General features: G+C 38.8%; 1 pseudogene; it reads left to right on the top strand.

Moving 5' to 3' along the window:
- Positions 1-10485: 10485 nt before the first annotated feature.
- LOC129560131 (transcription initiation factor TFIID subunit 13 pseudogene) lies at positions 10486-10851 on the top strand (annotated as a pseudogene).
- The last annotated feature ends 1097 nt before the right edge of the window (positions 10852-11948 follow it).

The following is an 11948-nucleotide window of genomic DNA, read 5'->3' on the forward strand; positions in this document are numbered from 1 at the left end:
GCCCAAAGGTGGGGAGAGGAAAAGGAGAGACACACATGGTCTGAACTGAGCATCATCAACAATCCAGACTGAAGTCTTCTAGTTTAATCTCAATCCCCTTTCCTGATTGGCCACCCACCCACGCCTCCTTCCAGGCTGGAAGCAATCAATTGATCTAGAACACTTTGACTGCTGTGATTCAGTGAACCTTATACTTTGCTTTCTATTTCTGCAATTGCCTCACCTCTGACCATGTATTTCCCTAGCTGCGCAACAAATATTTGAATCAAAAAAAAAAAAAAAATGGGTGGGGGGAGCTTCCTTGGTGGCTCAGCAGTAAAGAATCCACCTGCCAATGCAGGAGATGCGGGTTTGATCCCTGAGTTGGAAAGATTTCCTGGAGGAGAAATGGCAACCCACTTCAATAATACACTTGCAGAGAAATTCCATGAACAGAGGAGCCTGTCGGGCAATAGTCCACGGGCTCACAAAGAGTCGGACATGACTTACCACCTAAAGAACAACAACAGTCTTTTAAAATATTCTCATTGTGATGAGAACTCTTGGGATCTACTCTAACAGCTTTCTTAAATAACACACAGCAGTGCTAACTGTAGCCATCATGCTGTATATTATACCGTTAGCACTCGTTTGTCTTATAACTGGATGTAGCTTTTCATTTGAAGCTGAGGCAGGAAAGAGAAAGCTAAGTACGACTGAGTACTTGCTTTAAGCCGGGCGTGCTTACTTGACAAATATTTTCAGAGCTCCTCATATGCTTCTAGATGCAGATTTAGGCATTTCATTGTGCAAAACAGATGAAGCCCCAAAGAGCTTCAGTTATGGAGGGAGAGGCACACAATTTACAATAAATGCAATAAATCAGTACCTTCTGTGTCTTATTCACCTTTGATACTTCATTATTTTATATAATGCCTGAGGTACATGTGAGACGAACACAAGGATGAAAGAATGATTAAAATCTAGACAGGCAATATTTGGCCCTACAGTTCCTGAGGGGATATTCTGGAAGGAAAAAAAAAATTATTTGAACAAAAATTAGGCATTTTGTTATTCTGCTTTAACAGGAAGGGTAGCAGATTTCTGTGGACATGCATTTGCATATCTTTTTCTTAAATAGTCTGTCCAATTTACATACATTTGTATGTTCCATTCAAAGAAACTTACTGTCAGTATGTAAATTACTCAGCACATTAAATTCTCCTTTTCTTCTTATCATTTTTTCTCATTTTTGCTGTTTCCTCTTCATACTTAAATATGCATACTTTGTGCAAATTTCCTCCATATTTCTACAGTGCCTTTCAATGGCATATATTATTTTAAATAAAATTAGATAATTATACATGCATTATGTGTATATGTATAGCACACATTCTGAGCTTTCATTTTTTTGTTTATTTTAGGGGGCTGCTCCCTACAGCACGTGGGATCTTAGTTCCTGGATCAGGGATTGAACTCATACCCTCAGCAGTGAACGTGTGAAGTCTTAACCACTGGACTATCAGAGAATTCTCTTGAACTTTTATTAATCAAGGAAGCTACATCCCTACAATTTAGTATTAAACTACTTCATTTTGTATCCACCTCTCTTTCAAACACCAAGTTTTATATAATGAGAACCCCAAGTCAAGATTTCCTAACCCAGCTCTGCCACTAACTAGCTGTGTAACCTAAGAGAAATAACCACATCTCTATGAATCTCTACTTCTTCAGTCAAATGGAAATGTTGGGGTTCGTAGACACACAAGCACACATCCTAGGGTCAATCCATCTTCAGATTCATCTTAAATGATGCTGCATGAGTGTGGGATTCCAAATTGCCCTTGGTGGCCTAACATTTGTGTGTTGTTTTGATACATCCTCTAGAGAACTGTGAGGGTCTCAGAGTGACAAACTAAGAGTATTACTTTAGATATGATGCTTGGAGGGCAACGCACGTCACTGGAACTAAAAGAATAACTGGTGATCCAGACCCCTCCCACAGAGTAACTGCTGCTCCATCAAGAGAGACCACCGAGTTCAGGGACGCTCACTTCTTGGAAGAAAGGCTGTAACCAACCTAGACAGCATATCAAAAAGCAGAGACATTACTTTACCATTAAAGGTCCGTCTAGTCAAAGCTATGGTTTTTCCAGTGGTCATGCATGGATGTGAGAGTTGGACTATAAAGAAAGCTGAGTGCCAAAGAATTGATGCTTTTGAACTGTGGTTTTGGAGAAGACTCTTGAGAGTCCCTTGGACTGCAAGGAGATCCAACCAGTCAAACCTAAAGGAAATCAGTCCTCAATATTCATTGGAGGGACTGATGCTGAAACTGAAGCTCCAATATTTTGGCCAGTTGATGCAAAGAACTGACTCTTTGGAAAAGACCCTGATGCTGGGAAAGATTGAGGGCAGGAGGAGAAGGGGATGACAAAGGATGAAACGGTTGGATGGTATCACTGAATCAGTGGACATGGGTTTGAGCAAGCTCCGGGAATTGGTGATGGACAGGGAAGCCTGGCGTGTTGCAATCCTTGGGGTCACAAAGAGTTGGACACAACTGAGCAAATGAACTGAACTGAACTATGAGGAAATTCTGACTCTTCTGCCTCTGGTAGAATCTGACCTGCTCCCTCCGCCAGCTCATACTCTCAAGTCCTAAGAGAAATCCTAATAAAAGTTTTTTCATTTAGTTACACACTACTTATCACTATTACTCTTGTAATTCCTGCCACAACTCCTTCCATAGCATGCTGCCTGTTTGAGAGCAGAACACATCACATCAAAGGAACCAGACCACCTGGATTCAAATCCTGGTTCTGCCAGGTGACCTGGGACACATGGTGACCTGGGACATTGATTTAACCCATCTGAATTCCTCCATTTTAAAATGGGGACTATAACAGAACCTACCTCCTCGGGTTGCTGTGAGGATTAAATGAGTCAAACTATGCTAAGTCCTTAAAATAGTTTCTGAAACATTCTGGAGCATTAATTATAGAAAGTATCATTCAGAGTCAGAGAGATGGGCAGTTTGTGACCTCAGACAGATCACGTAACATCTCCAAGATCCAATTTTTTCATCTACAAAATAGAAAAATTTAATCTATAAAGCAGTAAAACTTAATGTGAAAATACACATAAAGTAGGGTTGGGCACTTAGAAGGTACTCACTACATTTTAACTTTCCCTCTAGTTTAAAATTTTTTTGTTTCGTTAATTCTCTGTGAAAAAATATTGCCTCCATTGAGCTACAGAAACTGTGCTTTCAATGAATTATATTTTTAGTGGCATAGACAGATAGTACTTACCAGCCCCTGATTCCAGACTAACTTCTGATTCTTCTTCTTCTTCTTCTTTTTTACATTTCTTTTGTAGCTTCTCAAGAGAAAAACAGCAATTTATTTAGTTCCAGCCTTTAAAAGTGTGTGGGACTCAGGGTGAATGGAGTGATTTTCATTCTCATCTGATGCAACGGAGATTATCAAATGCATGTAAGGCTTTAACTGTTTCCTTCAGTTTTTCTTTCACTGAAGATTTCCTCCAAGTTCCTATCCATCAGGGCTGGCACTGAAGGTCATGAGATAATTATGACCCTCATGTGAGGCAGGCAACTTGTACCCTGAGCTGTAGTCTTTTGATCTGTAAGGCAGGGGTAATAGTAGCTAGCTCAGAGCGTATGAGGAAGATTAAATGTGATAACGCACTGAGGGTGCTTAGCATAATGCTTGACCCAATGTTTGGAATTATTTTGGTGATGATAATGGTGATGGCAGACTTTGCCTGATATCCATAACCACCAAAGGCAAGGGCTTCTTTTACCCTGCAGGCATCCCACAAGCATCTTTCTATAATTCTCCCATTTTAAAATCCTGTGTGTTAGGGTGTAAAGTCTGACTCCTACTGAAAAGTGAGAAAATCCCTCATTATAAGCTTCACAAGTGAAAGTTAAAAACAACCTTGCCAGTAGGACACAGGAAAGGCTCCACAGAGAATCCCACACCCTCTGTTCCCAAAACAGATGCTCCATCCAGGTTGGAGGGCTGGCCCCAGGTCAGCAGTCAAGCAGGGTACATAGTGGCTATGTTACCAAGTCCAAATTTGCTCTGCTTGCCACACAACAGGACAATGAATCTGAGACAAGAAGTCGAAGCAAGGAATAGGACTTTATTTAGAAAGCCCTCTGACCAAGAAGATGGCAGACTAATATCTCAAAATAACCATCTTACCTGGGTCTGGATGCCAGGTTCTTTTGTAAATCAGAGACAGGGGGCCATGAGGAAGCAAAGTAAAAGGCCATTTAATCTTGCAAATGTCTCCCAGAATGGCAAGCTTCAGACAGGGGTATGTGTTCATTTCTTCCTTCCTGCCATCTACAGGGTTCTGAACAAAGGCACTCTGACAGTCAGGCAGAGGGGCAGGATTCTCTGAGGCCGGCCATTATGTATGATTATAATAACAAAAGCAACAGAAAGCAAGCCAAAGAAACAGTTACAACATGGAGTCAGAGTTGATTTCTCCTTGCAACAGCTGTACTGGTTTTCTGTGTATGTGCGTGTTCAGTTGTGTCTGACTCTTTGCAACCCCATGAACTGTCCCACCAGACTCCTCAGTCCATGGGGTTTTCCAGGTAAGAATACTGGACTGGGTTACAATTTCCTTCTCCAGGGGATCTTCCCTTCTCAGGGATTGAACCCGCATCTCTTTCATCTCCTGCGTTGGCAGGTGGGTTCTTTACTAGCTGAGCCAAGCTTGTTTAAAAAAAAAAAAAAATGTAAATAAGCTAAAATAGTAGGTTGATCCTTCGGTTTTTTCCTTGAAAAAAAAAAAGTTTTAGTCCAAATAATAAGAGTCAGTAGCCGGCTCTAATCTTTCCTGCTGCTGCTGCTGCTGCTGAGTCACTTCAGTCATGTCCGACTCTGTGTGACCCCATAGACGGAAGCCCACCAGGCTCCCCCATCCCTGGGATTCTCCAGGCAAGAACACCGGAGTGGGTTGCCATTTCCTTCTCTAATGTGTGAAAGGGAAAAGTGAAAGTTAAGTCACTCAGTCGTGTCGACCCCTAGCGACCCCACAGACTGCAGCCTACCAGGCTCCTCCATCCATGGGATTTTCTAGGCAATAGTACTGGAGTGGCTTGCCATTGCCTTCTCCGCTAATCTTTCCTAGTAATGATGAAAAGCAAATACTGTATCACATTGACTTGAATTTTGAGTTCAATATATATCTCACACACTTCTTCATTTCATGTGCAATGCAGCAATGCATGATTTCACTGTGATCTGAATGTTTACTAACTTTGAGTCTGAAGTCTAGTATCTTTTAATCTGCTATTTTTATGTCAAACATATTTAAGGATCAAATTAAACAAATCATTTACGGAAGCCTTTTTCTCTCTCTGCTCTTTTTCCTGTCTCCTCTGATCTCCTAGATAGTCTTTGTCAGTTTGTACTAAAATGCTTGTCTCTAAGGCTGTCTGCATAGTTCAAATGAAGTAAATTGCAGACAGGTGACTACAATCTAGTTACCTGAACTTCCTCAACTCTTGGCTTCTTAATCTGTAAAATGGGCATAATTTGAACTACTCAATTCCTAGGTCCTGAAAAGGGATCAGAGATGTGATACAAATATATTTGTGTAACATACATGAGTAAGCCAAGGCTCTAAATTGACTTGGGATAAATACCTAGAAGCTATATTTTTGGTCCAAAGGACTTTTATATGATTAAGATTTTTGATATAATTAGCAAATTATTTTCCAAAAACCTTAAGTATGTGACTATATGAGAATGTCTGTTTTTTCAATGCCAAATTTCATTAAATAATTTCAACAATTAGCATGTTGTGTGGTTTTATCAAGCATGATTGATAAAAACCAATATCCATAGTACAAACTCCGAGTGGAAAGTCATCTCACATGAATAATGGTTCTATTATCAGGGATGGAGAGCCTAGACTCCTTCACAGAATAGATCGATTATGTCTAGCCGAGTCTGCCCTCAGCAAATAAGAGAGAAATCTATATTAGTCCATGTACATTGTACCAACAAATGTCAAGATTTAAACTGCCCCAGGCAAAACATCTCTGCCCACCCACCAAGGAGAGCTGATTCTTTGAAAACTAGCTCATTGGAATCTTATTAAAATGGATATAGAGGTAGTTCATATGCTGTGCAGACCAGTCTAAAGGCCAGATCTACCATTAAACTTCTAGAAAACTTTAAGAAGGTTGCTTAACTTATCTGGAACTCAAGAGTCCAACTAAATAATTTCCCAGCCCTTCCAGACTCTGACAATATCTAAATCTATAGTTTGAGTTTTAATTATTCTCCTGAGTGCTAAACTCTAGGTCATATCTCACATAGGATTGTAATTCATTCAACCCAATAGTCTGTCTGAAGCAGGTACCAAAAGATGCTTTTAGGATGCTTTATACATTTATTTGTTTATATATTATTTATTCTCCTCAAATAATTTTCAGTAATAATAAATAAACATGTTGGAAATTAGGCAAAATTAGAACAAAAAACAAGAGGTGAGGATAGAGTAGGTAGAAAAAAAGATACTTAGCCTAAAGATAACCACTATAGAAGAATGCTCAATTTAACTAAGAGCTTCCTGGCAAAGTAAGGCAGAAAGAACAATGCAATCAACTTCAATAGATCTATGTCTCAAAATATGACAAGAGGAGTCATAACTATTCATTAGAAAAGAAATGTGATTCTAGCTTTGCTCCTTTGCACAGGACATTTACAAAGATCTTTATTTGTTCAGTTCAGTTCAGTCACTCAGTTGTGTCCGACTCTTCGCAACCCCATGAATCACAGCACACCAAGCCTCCCTGTCCATCACCAACTCCCGCAGTTCACCCAAACCCATGTCCATTGAGTCGGTGATGCCATCCAGCCATCTCATCCTCTGTCGTCCCCTTCTCCTCCTGCCCTTAATCTTTCCCAGCATAAGGGTCTTTTCAAATGAATCAGCTCTTCGCATCAGTTGGCCAAAGTATTAGAGTTTCAGCTTCAACATCAGTCCTTCCAAAGAACACTCAGGATTGATCTCCTTTAGAATGGACTGGTTGGATCTCCTTGCAGTACAAGGGACTCTCAAGAATCTTCTCCAACACCACAGTTCAAAAGCATCAATTCTTTGGTGCTCAGCCTTCTTTACAGTCCAATTCTCACATCCATACATGATCATTGGAAAAACCATAGCCTTGACTAGATGGACCTTTGTGGACAAAGTAATATCTCTGCTTTTTAATATGCTGTCTAGGTTGGTCATAACTTTCCTTCCAAGGAGTGTCTTTTAATTTCATGGCTGCAATCACCATCTGCAGTGATTTTGGAGCCCAGAAAAATAAAATCTGACACTGTTTCCACTGTTTCCCATCTATTTGTCATGAAGTGATGTGACCGGATGCCATGATCTTAGTTTTCTGAATGTTGAGCTTTAAGCCAAATTTTTCACTCTCCTCTTTCACTTTCATCAAGAGGCTCTTTAGTTCTTCTTCACTTTCTGCCATAAGGGTGGTGTCATCTGCATATCTGAGGTTATTGATATCTCTCCCAGCAATCTTGATTCCAGCTTGTGCTTCTTCCAGCCCAGCATTCCTCATGATGTACTCTGCATAGAAGTTAAATAAGCAGGGTGACAATATACAGCCTTGACATACTCCTTTTCCTATTTGGAACCAGTCTGTTGTTCCATGTCCAGTTCTGACTGTTGCTTCCTGACCTGCATACAGGTTTCTCAAAAGGCAGGTCAGGTGGTCTGGTATTCCCATCTCTTTCAGAATTTTCCACTGTTTATTGTGATCCACACAGTCAAAGGCTTTGGCATAGTCAATAAAGCAGAAATAGACGTTTTTCTGGAACTCTCTTGCTTTCTCCATGATCCAGCAGATGTTGTCAATTTGATCTCTGGTTCTTCTGGCTTTTCTAAAAGCAGCTTGAACATCTGGAAGTTCATCGTTCACATATTGCTGAAGCCTGGTTGGAGAATTTTGAGCATGACTTTACTAGCGTGTGAGATGAGTGCAATTGTGTGGTAGTTTGAGCATTCTTTGGCATTGCCTTTCTTTGGGATTGGAATGAAGACTGACCTTTTCCAGTCCTGTGGCCACTGCCGAGTTTTCCAAATTTGCTGGCATATTGAGTGCAGCACTTTCACAGCACCATCTTCCAGGATTTGAAATAGCTCAACTGGAATTCCATCACCTCCATTAACTTTGTTCGTAGTGATGCTTCCTAAGGCCCACTTAACTTCACATTCCAGGATGTCTAGCTCTAGGTGAATGATCACACCATCATGATTATCTGGGTCATGAAGATCTTTTCTGTACAGTTCTTCTGTGTATTCTTGCAACCTCTTCTTAATATCTTCTGCTTCTGTTAGGTCCTTACCATTTTTGTCCTTTATCGAGCCCATCTTTGCATGAAATATTCCCTTGGTATCTCTAATTTTCTTGTTGTATCATTGGAAAGACACACACACAAATATTGATATTATATCAAATACTTTTAAGTTTTAGGATTTCCTTCAAATATCCCTGATTGCTTGATTACCCAAAATATTAATGTAAATGTGGTAAATGTCACCATCAAAACCATAATAACTTTATGTTCTTAATATGTGTCACCTTTTAGAGTAACTGTCTATACCTGTATTGTCTAATATAGCAGCCATTACTCACATGAGCCTATTAAACACTTGCAATGTGACTATGCAAACTGAGATGTGCTCTAGGATACAGCAGACCTTGTGCTAAGTCTCTCAGTCCTGTCCGGTTCTTTGTGACCCCACAGACTGGAGCCCACCAGGTTCTTCTGTCCTTGGGATTTTCCAGGCAAGGATGCTGGATACTGGGTTGCCGTTTCCTTTTCCAGGGGATCTTCCTGAGCCAGGATTGAACCCTCATCTCTTGCATCTCCTGCACTGGCAGGCAGAGATTCTTTACCACTGAGCCACCTAGGAAGCCCATACAATACACACTGGACTTCAAAGACGAAGAAAGTACAGACAAACCTCAGAGAGACTGCACGATCTGTTCTAGACCAACACAATAAAGCGGGTATTGCAAGAGAGTTATACAAGTTTTTTGGCTTCCCAGTGTATCTAAAAGTTATATACACACTATACCATAGTTTAGTAAGCGTGTAATATCATTACACCTAAAAAACCAATGTACATACCTTAATTAAAAAGAAATTTGGGGACTTTCCTGGCGGTTCAGTCTTTAAGACTGCCTTCCAAGGCAGAGGGAAGATCCCTCAGGAAGCTAAGATCCCACATGACTAACAGCCAAAAAAACATAACATAAAAAAAAATAGAAGCAATATGTTAATAAATCCAATAAAGCCTTTAACAGTGGTTCACATAAAATAATCTTTAAAAAATTTTAATTAAAAAAATAAAAAGAACTTTATTGCTAAAAAATGTTAAGCATCATCTGAGCCTTCAGCAAGTCCTAGTAATATCAACGATCACTGGTCACAAGATCATCATAACAAATACAAGAATAATGAAACAGCTTGAAATATTGTGAGGATTACCAAACTGTGACACAGAGACATGAAGGGAGCAAATGGTGTTAGGGGAAAAAATGGCACCAATAGACTTGCTCAATGCAGGGCTGCCACAGACCTTTCATTTGCTAAAACATGTAGAATCTGCAAAGTACAATAAAGAGAGATGCAATAAAATGAGGCATGCCTCTCAAAAGAAATGCAAAATATTTCACTACTAAATTTTATATTGATCAGATGTGGAAGTGATAATATTCAATTATATTGAGTTAAATAATAAAACATATCATTAAACTGTTAAAATTTATTTCGATAGTTTTTTTTTTTTTACTTTTTGAAAAGTGATTATTGGAAATTCAAAATTACATATGTGGCATGCATTTGTGGCTCATATTATATTTCTATTGGACAGCACTCATGTATAATAGCAATAATAATGAAAACATAGGGTTTTTTGAGCAGCAAGCAGGTGCAGACACTGTATGGCTGCTGGAGATACATCATCTCACTCAGCTTATAATGGCATCTCATGTTGCCATGAGACAGAGAAGTTATCCCTGGCCCAATTCTGAAAAACTGCTGTTGTTCAATTGTTCAGTCATGTCTGAGTCTTCGTGGACTGCAGCATACCAGGTTTCCCTGTCCTTCACCATCTCCCAGAGCTTGCTGAAAAAAAGAAAGCATTTTTTTTTAACACCAGTATGTGACAACTGCATACACCAATTTCCCTAAAACAACACTTCTCATAAAGTTCTGAGTCTTCGTGGCTTGTTGATCAACCATTCAATTTGTCACCATAGTCATATTAATCAATGTTGCTAAGGGATCAGAGAACTGAGTTAAAATATAAATATTTGGGTTTCAATCCTGTCTCAGCTACGACCTCAGTTTTCCCCCTAGGGTCTCACTTTCCCTTCTTGAACTAGATGAACTAAAACTTACTGTATAGGTGCCGCAGAGCTGGCTGGCTGGTGGGATGGCAGATGAAGAGGATCCCACCTTTGAGGAAGAAAATGAAGAAATTGGAGGAGGTACAGAAGGTGGACAGGGTAAAAGAAAGAGACTTTTTTCTAAAGAATTACGGTGTATGATGTATGGGTTTGGAGATGACCAGAATCCTTATACTGAATCCGTAGATATTCTTGAAGATCTTGTCATAGAGTTCATCACTGAAATGACTCATAAAGCAATGTCAATTGGAAGACAAGGTTGGGTACAAGTTGAAGATATCATCTTCTTGATTCGAAAGGACCCAAGAAAGTTTGCTAAAGACTTGCTTACTATGAATGAAGAATTGAAACGCGCTAGAAAAGCATTTGATGAAGCAAACTAAGGATCTTGACACCTTTTGTCCTTTCTGAAGCTTCATTATCTTCTGGGGAAGCCATACTTAATAACTGTTTTCCACAGTAAGGCCCCGATACCAAACCATGTGAATGAAAAATGGAGAACCACAAAGTTTTCAGGCTTTATTTCCACGTTTTCAATTTTAGAGTGATATGTGAGCCTTTAATCGCCTGCCATTATATTACCCTACTTGAATTACATATTAGATTTTAATGACCACATGTAAGTCAAAGTACCTTTGGTTTCCAAACCATTCAGTTTCTTCTGACTCTTGACCATCTCAATGATGAATTAATATTTATGTATTAATATTATGTGCCATTGTAGGTTGTACTATAGCTGTTTAATATGTGAAATCTAAATGGCACCTTTGATAGCTAAGATGTGTTTCATATATTTCTAAAGCTTTTAGGCCACAGTAGTGTAAGTTATTAAAAGATGGTGAACTGGTTTGTGTTTCTTTAAGGAGAAAATGATATTAGAAAATATAGCCTTTTGTAGGAGTGTTTATTTGTCTTAAGATAATTTGCTTTAATACTCTTCTTTATTTTTTTTAAATACTCTTCTTTAGATAACAAGAGTGATTTAATTTTTTTATTTTTTGAGAAACTAAGAATTTTCTATGAATGGTTCTGTGTTGGAAGACATACTGGATTAAAAATCTTTGGGGTTTATAATATACTGTTTGTCAGATTTTAAAAGAACTCATTTCCCCAGGTCAGATTAAAACTTCTGAAAGTGCTTTCAGTAGCAGGAATGGCATTGCTGAAAAGTTGATGGCAGGTAAGCATTTGGGGTAGTGTTTTATTAACATATTTGTTAGTATTTTTTTTTTAAGTAATTAATTTATTTTTTATTCGAGGCAAATTATTTTACAATATTATATTGGTTGGTTTGGCCATATATTGATATGAATTTGCCCCAGTTTTACATAAGTATTTATTTATTGTAAAAATGTATACTTAACTAAAACCATGTGTGGCTATGGAAACCACATTTTTCCATAGTTCACAAGTTTTGTGTGTATTTAGCTCATTGTATTATTCTTGCACTTAGCTGAAAGTAAGGATTAAAATTGCATTTAAAGGGAAA

This window comes from Moschus berezovskii, chromosome 16, assembly GCF_049115385.1.
Source record: "Moschus berezovskii isolate FMDL1 chromosome 16, NW_MosBer_1.0, whole genome shotgun sequence".
In the NCBI taxonomy this organism is placed as follows: Eukaryota; Metazoa; Chordata; class Mammalia; order Artiodactyla; family Moschidae; genus Moschus; species Moschus berezovskii.